Source organism: Panthera pardus, unplaced genomic scaffold (assembly GCF_024362965.1).
Source record: "Panthera pardus isolate Hobbes unplaced genomic scaffold, ASM2436296v1 HiC_scaffold_27, whole genome shotgun sequence".
NCBI lineage: Eukaryota > Metazoa > Chordata > Mammalia > Carnivora > Felidae > Panthera > Panthera pardus.
The window spans coordinates 78,631,592-78,646,161 of record NW_026526843.1 but is presented as its reverse complement, the minus strand read 5'-3'; positions in this window follow the sequence as shown (position 1 = coordinate 78,646,161).

Genomic DNA, 14,570 nt, shown 5'->3' with positions numbered 1-14,570 from the left:
AGAGGGAGACACAGAATCCGAAACAGGCTCCAGGCTCTGAGCTGTCAGCACAGAGCCCGACGCGGGGCTTGAACCCACAGACGGCGAGATCATGACCTGAGCCGAAGTCGGACGCTCAACTGACTGAGCCACCCAGGCGCCCCTATGCTCTTAATTTTCAATAATAAAAAATAAAAATACTACTAATTTGTTTTTTAAAATGTTTTAAATGAAGTAATATTTGATGCATTTAAAAGAATATTTGTAACTTATGTCTAAGCTATAAAGGTTAATAATAAAATAAACACCCATGAATCTACCACCCAACCTAAAAACTAGAAATAACCAATAACTTGCATTTATCCGAATGTTTTGCTCTATCCCACACCCTTCTCTCTGCATAACAAACCACTACTGTGAATTTTATATTTACCTTTTAAAAAGTTCTATTCTCTCCATGGTCTTCTGCATCTTGCTCTTTTCACTCAATATTATGTTTCTAAGATTCATTCATTTTGTTATATATAGATGTAGTTCATTCATTTCCCAAAATATATAATATTCCATTATATACATGTATCACAATTTATTTTTTTCTCAATGGGTATTTGAATTGTTTCCATGTTTTCACTATTGCCAATAGTGTTGATGTGAACATGTTTCATGGGGGAATCATGAAAGACTTTTTCCAGGGATATATCTAAGATTTAAATATCTAGATTGTAGGGGTACCTGAATGGCTCAGTCAGTTAAGCGCCTGACTTCAGCTCAGGTCATGATCTCATAGTTCGTGAGTTTGAGTCCCGCGTCGGGCTCTGTGCTGACAGCTCAGAGCCTGGAGCCTGCTTTAGATTCTGTGTCTCCCTCTGTCTGCCCCTCAGCCCCTTGGCCGCTTGCACTCTGTCTCTTGCATTGTCTCAAAACTAAACAAACATTAAAAATTTTTAAATATCTAGATTGTAGAATATGGGTATGCTCAACTTTATTAGGTAATACCAAAATGTTACTGAAGTGGTTGTCCCAGTTTATGTTCCAACCAGTAGTCCCCTATTAGTTTACATTGGCAGACTTCTTTTTTATTAATGTTTATTTATTTATTTATTTTGAGACAGAGACAGTGAGAGTGGGGAAGCAGAGAGAGAGAGAGGGAGGGAGAGAGAATCCCAGCATAGAGGCAATGCCCAAACCCATGAACTGTGTGATTATGACCTGAGCTGAAACCGAGTCGAAATCTTAACAGACTGAGCCACCCAGGTGTCCCACATTGGCAGACTTCTTAACTTTGGCAATCTAATGAGAAAAAATGATACCTTACTGAGGTCTTAATTTGCCTTGTTCTGATTATTAATGAGGTTGAGTGTCCTTTCATATGCTTAGTTGACATTCCTATTTCTCACTCTGTGAATTACCTATCTTTGTCTTTTGCCCACTTGTCTATTGAGTCATTTTTTTTTTATTTTTATCTGTGAAAGTTATTGATTTATATTCTGGTTATCAGTCAAGCATGTGTATTTCAAATATTCTCTCCACAATTCTTTGTAGTACAAAGTTATAGCCTTGTAGTTTCTCACTTTAATAGCATGTTTTTTGATGAACCAAAATTTTTAATTTTAATGTGGTATATCTTAGCTACTTATCAATATGTAATAAATTACCTCAAAACTTAGCAGCTTAAAACCACAAACCTGCATTTCATATTTTCTGTGGGTCAGGAACTGGAACATGGTATAACCTCTAGCTCAAGGTGTATCCTGAAGTTGCAGTCAAGCTGTTGGTTGAGTTTTGGTCTCAATTGAAGGCTTGAAGGGGGAGGAGTTAAGATGGCAGAGTAGTAAGGGGACCCTGGGCTTGTCTTGTCCCCCGAACACAGATCAACATCAAACCATTTTCAACATCTAGGAAATTGATCTGAGGATTAATAGAACAATCTGCATAATTTGAGGGAGAGAATGGCACAGTTTCTCTTAACAAGCAGTCCAAAATACACCTAGGACCTAGGTTCCTTTATTCAATTTTTAGAAATTTTTAATTTTTATTTCATTCTATTATTATTGTTGTTTTTGCTTCCTGCAAAATGACAAGATAGAGAAATTCACCTCAAAATAAGGAATAGAAGAAATGATGGCCAGGATTTAATCAAGGCAGACATCAGTAAGATGTCTAAACTAGAATTTAAAACAATGTTTATAAGGATACTATCTGAGCTTGAAAAAAGCATAGAAGACACCAAAGAATCCCTTTCTGCAGAGCTAAAAGAAGTAAAATCTAGTCGTGCTGAAATTTAAAATGCTATAAACAAGATGCAAACCCAAATGGAGGTCATAAAAACGAGGATGGATTAGGAGAGGCAGAGGAGTGAATTGGTGATATAGAAGATAAAATTATGGAAAACAATGAAGCTGAAAAGAAGAGGGAAACAAAGGTCTGTGATCATGAAGACAGACTTAGGGAACTCAATAATTTATTAAAACATAACTTTCATATCATAGGAGTCCCAGAAGTTGAAGAAAGAAAAAGGGGCCAGAAGGTTTATGTGAGCAAATTATAAATGAAACCTTCCTTAATCTGGGGAAGGGCACAAACATCAAAATCCAAGAAGCTCAGAAAACCACCATTAAATTCAACAAGGAAAGAATTATGAAAGCAGCAAGGGAAAAACATCCTTAGCCTACAAGGGAAGACAGATCAGGTTCACAGATCTGTCCACAGAAACTTGGCAGGCCAGAAATGAGTTGCAAGATATATTCAACATGCTGAATTGGAAAAATATGCAGCCAAGAATACTCTATCCAGCGTGGTTGTCATTCAAAATAGAAGGAGGGATAAAGAGTTTTCCAGATGAACAAAAACTAAAGGAGTTTGTGACCACTAAAACATACCTATGAGAAATTTTGAGGGGGGCTCTTTGAATGGAAAAAAAAAAGACCAAAAGCAACAAAGACTAGAAATGACCACAGAGTATCACCAGAAACATCAACTCTACAGGTAACACAATGACACTAAATTCATATCTTTCAATAATCACTCTGAATGTAAATGGACTAAATGCTCCAATCAAAAGACATAGGTATCAGAATGGATAAAAAAAAACAAGATCCATCTATATACTGCCTACAAGAGGCTCATTTTAGACCAAAGACACATGCAGATTGAAAGGGAGGGGATGGAGAACCAACTATCATGCTAATGGATAGTCAGGGTAGCCATACTTATATCAGACAAACTAGATTTTAAAACAAAGACCATAACAAGAGATGAAGAAGGGCATTATATCATAATTAAGGGGTCTACCCACCAAGAAGATATAACAATTGTAAATATTTATGCCCCAAATTTGAAAGAACCCAAATATATAAATCAATTAATCACAAACAAAAATAAATTCATTGATAATAATACAATAAAAGTAGGGGACTTCATACCCCACTTACAACAATGGACAGATCATGTAAGCAGAAAATCAACAAGGAAACAATGGCTTTGAATGACACACTGGATCGGATGGACTTAGCAGAAATATTCAGAACATTCATTCTAAAGCAGCAGAATACACATTCTTCTCGAGCACACATGGAACATTCTGCAGAATTGATCACATACTGGGTCACAAATCAGCCCTCAACAAGTACAAAAAGATTGAGATCATGCGATGTATATTTTCAGATCACAATGCTATGAAACTTGAAGTCAACCGCAAGAAAACATTTGGAAAGCCCTCAAATACATGGAGGTTAAAGAACATCCTACTAATGAATGAATAGGTTAACCAGTCAGTTAAGGAATAAATAAAAAGATATATAGAAGCAAATGAAAATGAAAACATGACATTTGGGATGCAGCAAAGGCAGCCCTAAGAGAGAAGTATATTGCAATTGAAGCCTATCTCAGGAAGCAAAGGAGATCCCAAATATACAATCTACCCTTAGAGCTAAAGAAGCTAGAAAAGGAACAGCAAATAAAGCTTAAAACCAGCAGAAGAAGGGAAATAATAAAGGTTAGAGCAGAAAGAAATGTTATAGCAATAAGAACAACAACAAAAAACCCAATAAAATATATCAACAAAATTAAGAACTGGTTCTTTGAAAGAATTAGCAAAATTGATAAACCCTTAGGCAGACTTCTCAAAAAGAAGAGAGGGGACCCATATAGATAAAATCATGAATGAAAGAGGACAGATAACAACCAACACCACAGAAACACTATTATAAGAGACTATGAAATATTGTATAGCAACAAACTGGGCAATCTGGAAGAAATGTACAAATTCCTAGAAACTCACACATTGCCAAAATTGAAACAGGAGGAAATAGAAACTTTGAACAGATCCATAACCAGCAAAGGAATTGAATCAGTTATCAAAAGTCTCCCAACGAACCAGAGTCCCAAGCCAGCTGGCTTCCCAGGGGAATTCTACCAGACATTTAAAGAAGAGTTAATATGTATTCTTTTCAAACTGTTCCAAAAAAAAATAGAAATAGAAGGAAAACTTTCATACTCATTCTACAAAGCCAGCATTACCTTGATTCCAAAACCAGACAAAGACCCCACTAAAATGGAAAATTACAGGGCAATATCCCTGATGAACATGGATGCAAAAATTCTCAATAAGATATTAGCAAATCACGTTCAACATTACATTAAAAGAATTATTCACCATGATCAAGTGGGATTTATTCCTGGGCTGCAGGGCTGGTTCAATATTTACAAATCAGTCAACATGATACACCACATTAATAAAAGAAAGAATAAGAAACATATGATCTTCTCAATAGATGCATAAAAAGCATTTGACAAAATACAGCATCCATTCTTGATTAAAAACCCTCAACAAAGTAGGGATAGATGGAACATACCTCAATATCATAAAGGCCATATACAAAAGACCCATAGCTAATATCATCTTCAGTGGGGAAGAACGGAAAACCTTTCCCCTATGGTCAGGAACAAGACAAGGATGTCCACTTCTCCATTACTATTTAACATAGTACTGTAAGTCTTAGCCCCAGCAATCAGACAACAAAAAGAAATAAAAGGCATCCAAATCAGTAAGAAAGAATTCAAACTTTTACTGTTTGTGGACAACATGATACTCTACTTGGAAAACCCAAAATATTCCACCAAAAAATTGCTAGAACTAATACATGAATTAACCAAAGTCATAGGGTATAAAATCAATGTGCAGAAATCTGTGGCATCTCTATACACCAATAATGAAACAACAGAAAAATAAATCTAGGAATTGATCCCATTTTCAATTTCACCAAAAACAATAAGATACCTAGGAATAAACCTAACTAAAGAGGCAAAAGATCTATACTCTGAAAACTATAAAACACTTATGAAAGGAATTGAAGAGGATGCAAATAAATGGAAAAGCATTCCATGCTCATGGACTGGAAGAACAAACATTGTTAAAATATTTATACCACCCAAAACAATCTACATATTTAATGCAATCCCTATCAAAATACCACCAACATTTTTTTCAGAACTAGAACAAACAACCCTAAAATTTGCATGGAACCACATAAGACCCTGAATAGGCAAAGCAATCTTAAAAAAGAAAACAAAATGAGGCATCAAGATTCAGGATTTCAAGCTATATTACAAAGCTGTAGTCATCAAGACAGTATGGTATTGAAGGCTTGACTGATGGTGGATCCACTCCCAAACTCACTTATGTGGTTGTTAAGGAACCTTGGTGTCTTAACCAAGGTTATAGGTGCCTCTCCATAGAACTCTCTCATGACATGGCAACTGGCTTCTCTCATGGTGAGCAATCCAAAAGGTAGAGTGAGTGAGAGAGGGACTACCTAAGATAGAAACCACAGTCTTTATGACCTAATCTCAGAAGTGAGCAATTTAGTATGCCTGGTCCGCTCCCCAAAATAGGAATTACACAAGAGTGTGAAAACCAGGAGGAGGAGATCACTGGGACCATGTCAGAGGCTGCCTACCACACACTCAAAATGTATCAATTTTATTCTATACTGTTAATGTTTTTGTGTATTATATAAGAAATACTTCAATACCCCAAAGTAAAAATACATCCTCCAATATTTTTTTCTAAAGGTTTTGAAGTTGTCAATGCCCTCTAGCCAAAAACCACCTAAAATTTAACAAGCTGAATTTATTACTCATTGCAGCAAGGAAGACCACACACCATGAGGAATCCAGGGGTGTCTCAGTAAGACAGGGTTAGAAAAAACCTTTTATTGGAATTGAACTTTGGTTGAGTGATTTCCAGGAGGGCCTAAGAAAGTGGGAGTTTGTTCTAAATAGGATGCCAACAAAATGTGGAAGGGGGCAATTCTATGATTAGGTATCTCAATAAATTTTATCTATAGGGAAGGGAAAATAGCCTAAGGCTAAAGTTATATTTGGTAAAGAAGTAGAAGTCACTCATTTTGGCCAAGAGGTGGGGTACTTGGTACTTTGTGAGTGGCACAGTGTTTAGACAAAATTATGAAATGACCTTGTTTTGTCTCAATTTATTATAGTCTCAGAGTAACCTTGTCTGAGGTTGGTATTCTGTGTTTATGTCTAAATAGGAGAATAACATGACATAGCTGTGAGTGCCAAACCAGCTTCTGAATGTCTATGGCTGCTCTTTTTTTCTTTCTCAAAATTTTGCCTTTATTTTTAAGTGTCTAACAAGGCTGGGGTTGGATTTTGTATATGGTATAGTATTAGCCTCCAATTTCAGTTTTTTCTTATGCATAACCAATTGTTTTACTATCATTTATTGCCAAATCTCTGGTCTTTAGCTCCCTGTTTGAGAGCTTTAGTAAATGTTTTTATAAATTGTTTTACTAACACTTGAGAGTATGATATCGTACTGATATATTCAGTGTGATGTGTATTTACTTTTTCTCTTTCTCTTTAAACAAACTTGGGGGGGAGTTCATGTGTTCTTTTTCAGTGCGGGAAATGTTTTATTTGATTCTTTGAGGACCTCTATTGATATAAACTCCATGTGCCTTTGAGTTGATTTCAAAGAGCTCTGGAAGAAATAATCACCAGGACCTACTACTGAGGTTAGTTAACTGGAATGCGTTTAGAAAGGAGAAATGCAAGCAACAAGAGAATGATCGAATCACTTAGATATTTGGTTCCATAATAGATGTTAACATGGTACTTTTCACTAATGAAGGGCTAAATAGGGACAGAACATCACAGAAAGGGTTATAATAAAAATAGGTTTTTTTAAAGAATAGTTTTAGACAGTTGTAGGTCAAATATAAGGAAAACCTTTGTGACCCCAATCAGCTCATTGGCAGTATTCAGCGTTCTCACAAAATGCTTAAAATTAGGATTGAGGGCCACCTGGTTGGCTTAGTTGGTAGAGCATGCAACTCTTGATTGGGTCATAAGTTCAAGCCCCACACTGGGCCTAAAGCTTACTAAAAAAATAGAATTGAATTTAAATCCTATTAAAATCCTTTAAAGCCAATAGCTCAATACAAGCTGGCTGTTTTTAACAAATATAAAGACCTTAGAAATGAGGTAAAAACTGGGGCCCAGAGAAGTATAGTAACTTAGGTGCATTATTTGCTAAACCTGAATCTAAACCTTGAGTAGTATAATATTGTATTATTGTGGTCTACCATTTATGGATCACTTACTATGTGCTTAGTGCTTCACTTATAGTACTGTGGTTAATCCTCACAGGGGAGGATTCACAGGCCCTGTGAAAATTAAATAGTCTTATTATCATCATCATTGTTTTCCTAGTAAACAAAGAGAGGCTCAGAAAGATGGAGTGCTTGCCCAAGGTCACACAGCTGGTAACTGGCAGGAGCTAGAATCAAATCTAGGTGGTTTCCCTCCAAAGCCTATACTTTTTTTTTTTTTTTAATTTTTTTAAATTTATTTTTTATTTTTTTTTTTATTTTTTTTTTTAATATATGAAATTTACTGTCAAATTGGTTTCCATACAACACCCAGTGCTCATCCCAAAAGGTGCCCTCCTCAATACCCATCACCCACCCTGCCCTCCCTCCCACCCCCCATCAACCCTCAGTTTGTTCTCAGTTTTTAACAGTCTCTTATGCTTTGGCTCTCTCCCACTCTAACCTCTTTTTTTTTTTTTTCCTTCCCCTCCCCCATGGGTTTCTGTTATGTTTCTCAGGATCCACATAAGAGTGAAACCATATGGTATCTGTCTTTCTCTGTATGGCTTATTTCACTTAGCATCACACTCTCCAGTTCCATCCATGTTGCTACAAAAGGCCATATTTCATTTTTTCTCATTGCCACGTAGTATTCCATTGTGTATATAAACCACAATTTCTTTATCCATTCATCAGTTGATGGACATTTAGGCTCTTTCCATAATTTGGCTATTGTTGAGAGTGCCGCTATAAACATTGGGGTACAGGTGCCCCTATGCATCAGTACTCCTGTATCCCTTGGATAAATTCCTAGCAGTGCTATTGCTGGGTCATAGGGTAGGTCTATTTTTAATTTTCTGAGGAACCTCCACACTGCTTTCCAGAGCGGCTACACCAATTTGCATTCCCACCAACAGTGCAAGAGGGTTCCTGTTTCTCCACATCCTCTCCAGCATCTATAGTCTCCTGATTTCTTCATTTTGGCCACTCTGACTGGCGTGAGGTGGTATCTGAGTGTGGTTTTGATTTGTATTTCCCTGATAAGGAGCGACGTTGAACATCTTTTCATGTGCCTGTTGGCCATCCGGATGTCTTCTTTAGAGAAGTGTCTATTCATGTTTTCTGCCCATTTCTTCACTGGGTTATTTGTTTTTCAGGTGTGGAGTTTGATGAGCTCTTTATAGATTTTGGATACTAGCCCTTTGTCCGATGTGTCATTTGCAAATATCTTTTCCCATTCCGTTGGTTGCCTTTTAGTTTTGTTGGTTGTTTCCTTTGCTGTGCAGAAGCTTTTTATCTTCATAAGGTCCCAGTAGTTCACTTTTGCTTTTAATTCCCTTGCCTTTGGGGATGTGCCGAGTAAGAGATTGCTACGGCTGAGGTCAGAGAGGTCTTTTCCTGCTTTCTCCTCTAAGGTTTTGATGGTTTCCTGTCTCACATTCAGGTCCTTTATCCATTTTGAGTTTATTTTTGTGAATGGTGTGAGAAAGTGGTCTAGTTTCAACCTTCTGCATGTTGCTGTCCAGTTCTCCCAGCACCATTTGTTAAAGAGACTGTCTTTTTTCCATTGGATGTTCTTTCCTGCTTTGTCAAAGATGAGTTGGCCATACGTTTGTGGGTCTAGTTCTGGGGTTTCTATTCTATTCCATTGGTCTATGTGTCTGTTTTTATGCCAATACCATGCTGTCTTGATGATGACAGCTTTGTAGTAGAGGCTAAAGTCTGGGATTGTGATGCCTCCTGCTTTGGTCTTCTTCTTCAAAATTACTTTGGCTATTCGGGGCCTTTTGTGGTTCCATATGAATTTTAGGATTGCTTGTTCTAGTTTCGAGAAGAATGCTGGTGCAATTTTGATTGGGATTGCATTGAATGTGTAGATAGCTTTGGGCAGTATTGACATTTTGACAATATTTATTCTTCCAATCCATGAGCAGGGAATGTCTTTCCATTTCTTTATATCTTCTTCAATTACCTGCATAAGCTTTCTATAGTTTTCAGCATACAGATCTTTTACATCTTTGGTTAGATTTATTCCTAGGTATTTTATGCTTCTTGGTGCAATTGTGAATGGAATCAGTTTCTTCATTTGTCTTTCTGTTGCTTCATTGTTAGTGTATAAGAATGCAACTGATTTCTGCACATTGATTTTGTATCCTGCAACTTTGCTGAATTCATGTATCAGTTCTAGCAGACTTTTGGTGGAGTCTATCGGATTTTCCATGTATAATATCATGTCATCTGCAAAAAGCGAAAGTTTGACTTCATCTTTGCCAATTTTGATGCCTTTGATTTCCTTTTGTTGTCTGATTGCTGATGCTAGAACTTCCAGCACTATATTAAACAACAGCGGTGACAGTGGGCATCCCTGTCGTGTTCCTGATCTCATGGAAACAGCTCTCAGTTTTTCCCCGTTGAGGATGATGTTAGCTGTGGGCTTTTCATAAATGGCCTTTATGATCTTTAAGTATGTTCCTTCTATCCCGACTTTCTCAAGGGTTTTTATTAAGAAAGGGTGCTGGATTTTGTCAAAGGCCTTTTCTGCATCGATTGACAGGATCATATGGTTCTTATCTTTTCTTTTGTTAATGTGATGTATCACGTTGATTGATTTGCGAATGTTGAACCAGCCCTGCATCCCAGGAATGAATCCCACTTGATCATGGTGAATAATTCTTTTTATATGCTGTTGAATTCGATTTGCTAGTATCTTATTGAGAATTTTTGCATCCATATTCATCAGGGATATTGGCCTGTAGTTCTCTTTTTTTACTGGGTCTCTGTCTGGTTTAGGAATCAAAGTAATACTGGCTTCATAGAATGAGTCTGGAAGTTTTCCTTCCCTTTCTATTTCTTGGAATAGCTTGAGAAGGATAGGTATTATCTCTGCTTTAAATGTCTGGTAGAACTCCCCTGGGAAGCCATCTGGTCCTGGACTCTTATTTGTTGGGAGATTTTTGATAACCGATTCAATTTCTTCGCTGGTTATGGGTCTGTTCAAGCTTTCTATTTCCTCCTGATTGAGTTTTGGAAGAGTGTGGGTGTTTAGAAATTTGTCCATTTCTTCCAGGTTGTCCAATTTGCTGGCATATAATTTTTCATAGTATTCCCTGATAATTGTTTGTATCTCTGAGGGATTGGTTGTAATCATTCCATTTTCATTCATGATTTTATCTATTTGGGTCATCTCCCTTTTCTTTTTGAGAAGCCTGGCTAGAGGTTTGTCAATTTTGTTTATTTTTTCAAAAAACCAACTCTTGGTTTCGTTGATCTGCTCTACAGTTTTTTTAGATTCTATATTGTTTATTTCTGCTCTGATCTTTATTATTTCTCTTCTTCTGCTGGGTTTAGGCTGCCTTTGCTGTTCTGCTTCTATTTCCAAAGCCTATACTTTTAATCACAGAGCATTGTGGCTACCTTAATGATAGAAAAAGCAGCACTTTTGAGTCAAAATAACAGAGTTCAAATTCTGATTCTTCTACTCCATAGTTATGTCACTCTGGTCTAATTACTTACCCTCTCTCAGCCTCAATTTTCTCACCTGTGAAATGAGAATCATACTTAACCATGGTTGGTTGCTGTGAAATGCCTGCTTAGTCTGTGTAGGCACTTGAAATCATGTTCATTCTGATTGTTTTCTTTCTTCCCTCTGCATTCCAGCTCGGTTCTCCTTTCATTGGACCCTGCTGCCTTCTCCTTGATATAACATTAAACTCAGCATCTAATGTGACCTCATTTATGGCCCTTCAAATTCTAGTGGTTTCTGTGCGTATGAATGTGTGTGTATAAAATACCATGATTTCACCCATTTTGAATTTGATTAAGTTGCCATTCAGATAGGTTGGAACTTATTCTAGGTCCCTGAATTTCTAGAAATATTTTGTTTTAATTTGTTTATTTTTAAGTAAATTATTCATGGTCCCTCATCTGTGGCAGAAATAGGACTGGATATAGCCTGTCTTCCAGGATCCCAATCCAGAGATCTCTCTGAAAGCTAAAATCAGGTCTACCATTTCTTTAGCACTTATTAGGAGCCAGCCTAATCTATGTCACACAGATTAATTTTTATATATCTCACAACAACCTATCTTCACTTTACAAATGAGGAAACTGAGGCACAGAGAAGGGAAGTTATTTGCCCAAGGTCACACTATGAGCAGATGGCTAAAACAGAACTAGAACCAGGAAGTCTAACCCTAAAGTCTGTCTTAATCTGTATGGCATTATACACTGTCTCCCAAGAAGAAACAAAGATCTTGATTAATGTTCACTGACCTCAGATGGTCCCAGGCGAGACTGTAGAGCTTTTGTTATATTCTTTTCTCTTCTCAACTCATTGTAAGTGGGTGGTGGTCCCTACTCCTTTAGTGAAATTGTCCTTGGCAAGGTTACAAGTGAACTCTAGGTTGCCAACTGCATTCAGTACTTCTTTATCCTCATTTTATTCAAAAAACTTCCAAATGTTATGAACTGAATGTTTGTGTTCCCTCAAAATTCATATGTTGAAATCCTAACCCCCAATATGATGACATTAGGATGTGGGATCTTCGGAAGATGATTAAGTCATGAGGGTGAAGCCCTCATGAATGAGATTGGTGCCCTCGTAAAAGAGGCCCCAGAGAAATTTCTTGCCCCCTCCACCATGTAAGGATAAATGGAGAAAATGGCCATATGCAACCTGGAAGAGGGTTCTCACCAGAACCCAACCATGCTGGCACCCTCATCATGGATTTCTATCCCCAAAACTGAGAAATAAATTTCTATTGTTTATAAACCATGCAGTCTATGGTATTCTATTTTAGCACCCCAAACTGACTATGACACCAACATTCAACAGAGTTCGTAATTTCATTCTTAAACTACTTATTTTCTCTTAGGCTTAATAACACTGAAACCTCATAGTGTTCCTTTTATCTCACTGGCTGCTCCTTCACATTGTCTTATGCTGGCTGACTTCAATGTTTTTCCCTCAGACTCCAAACTTTGGAGTGTTTAGCGCTCAGTCTTCAGATATTTCCCCAGACAATCTCATCCAGTTCTTGCACTTTAACCACCATCCACTTATATACTAATTACTCCCAAATAAACAACTGTATCCTGAGCTCCATAATTGTATATTCAACTGCCTACTTGAACTTTCCACTAGGGTGTCTCATAGGCTTCTCTAGTTTAGCATGTCCAAAATAAAATCTTGATCTTCTCACCACCACAAACCTGCTCCTCCTGCAGTCTTCCTCATCCTGGTTAATGATGACTTCATCTTTTCATGTGCTTAGACTAAAACCCTAGAAGTAATCCTTGATATCTCCTTTTCCCTCTCAGTCTACATGAAATCCATCATCAAGTCCTCTCAACCCCATCTCTAAAATGTATCCTAAATCTGTCCACTCCTCACCATCCACAGTGAGAAATCTTAGGAATCACTGATAAGAAAAATAGGAAAAGAAGGAGCATTTGTATTTTCCCTAATCAGAGGACAGCACATTTTTTGTTTTGTTTTGTTTTGTTTTTGAGGACAGCACATTTTTTTTGCACCCGTGGCAAATGAGTCAGTGGTGGGGAATGAAAAGCATCATAGTGACTACTGCCATTAATCAGAATTGAAGTCGACAGTGTGATAGGCTCACTATTTGCTTCTTTATTTACTTATTCAGAGGAAGATTTTAAAAACTCCTCAAGAGCATCACACACGTTGCCTCCTTTTTAAAAATTTTTTTTAACGTTTATTTATTTTTGAGACAGGAAGAGACAGAGCATGAACAGAGGAGGGTCAGAGAGAGAGGGAGACACAGAATTGGAAACAGGCTCCAGGCTCTGAGCTGTCAGCACAGAGCCCGACGTGGGGCTCGAACTCACGGACCGCGAGATCATGACCTGAGCCAAAGTCAGACTCTCAACTGACTGAGCCACCCAGGCGCCCCGCCTCCTTTTTTTTTTTTTAATTTTAGAGAGATAGAGTGAGAGGGAGCAAGCACAAGTGGAGGAGAGGGGCAGAGGGAGAGTGAGAGAGAAAGAGAGAGAGAAAAAAAGAGAGAGAGAGAGAACAGGAGGGGCAGAAAGATGGAGATGAAAATCAAGCAGGCTCTGCGCTGTCAGTGCTGAGCCCAGTGCAGGGCTCGATGTCATGAACTGTGAGATCATAACAGCCAAAATCAAGAATTAGATGCTTAATCAACTGAGCCACCCAGGTGCCCCAAAGCCTGGAGTTTTAAAAGTGGGCTTGGCAGGGTTAGAGCCTAGAGGGCACTGAATTACTCCTGGAGAGAAGGCAGACAAACATCCCAGAGCAGACAGTAAGGAAACACCAATCTGAAAAGCACCTGGGGCACACAGTGGGGAGACTATTTGCTCTTCTCAGAACCCATCCCTTGAAGGCAGTGTTCAAGGAGACACTTCTCCAGGAACAAAGAAGGTGCCTGTCACCATTTCCCTCCCACACGCCTCAGCATAAACACAGAGTCACCAGGGTTAAGCAGCTTAGTGCAGACACTGGCTACCTAACTTGCTTACAACAAACCCTATCCCTCTGCCCTCTGAGGAAACTGCCCTTCTCAATCACCTTGCCTCAGTCCCAGTGAGTTGGACACTTCCTCCAGAAGACCAGCACAAACCCCTGTCCCCACGTCACCAAAAAGGAGAGTTTTACAGGTTCTCTGTTCTATTGGAGGTGGTGACAGGTCTTATTTCACAAGCAGACCAGAGCACACCTAGTTAAAACTCACAACATTCAGGACAGGGATCAAACACTGCCCACAGCATGCAGGGACAGCCTTTGCAGATGACTGGCCTGAAGGACAGAGCAGACAAAACACAACAGCAGAGCACATGCAGCACACACTGAAGACACTCACTGAAGTGCTAGGCCCTGGGCACTACATAATCTTTTCTTCATAATGCCATTACTTTCAGGAGCAGGAAACATAAATGGCTTTTCTAACACAGAGAAGATGGCACAGACTTAGACAAAATGCCAAGACAGAG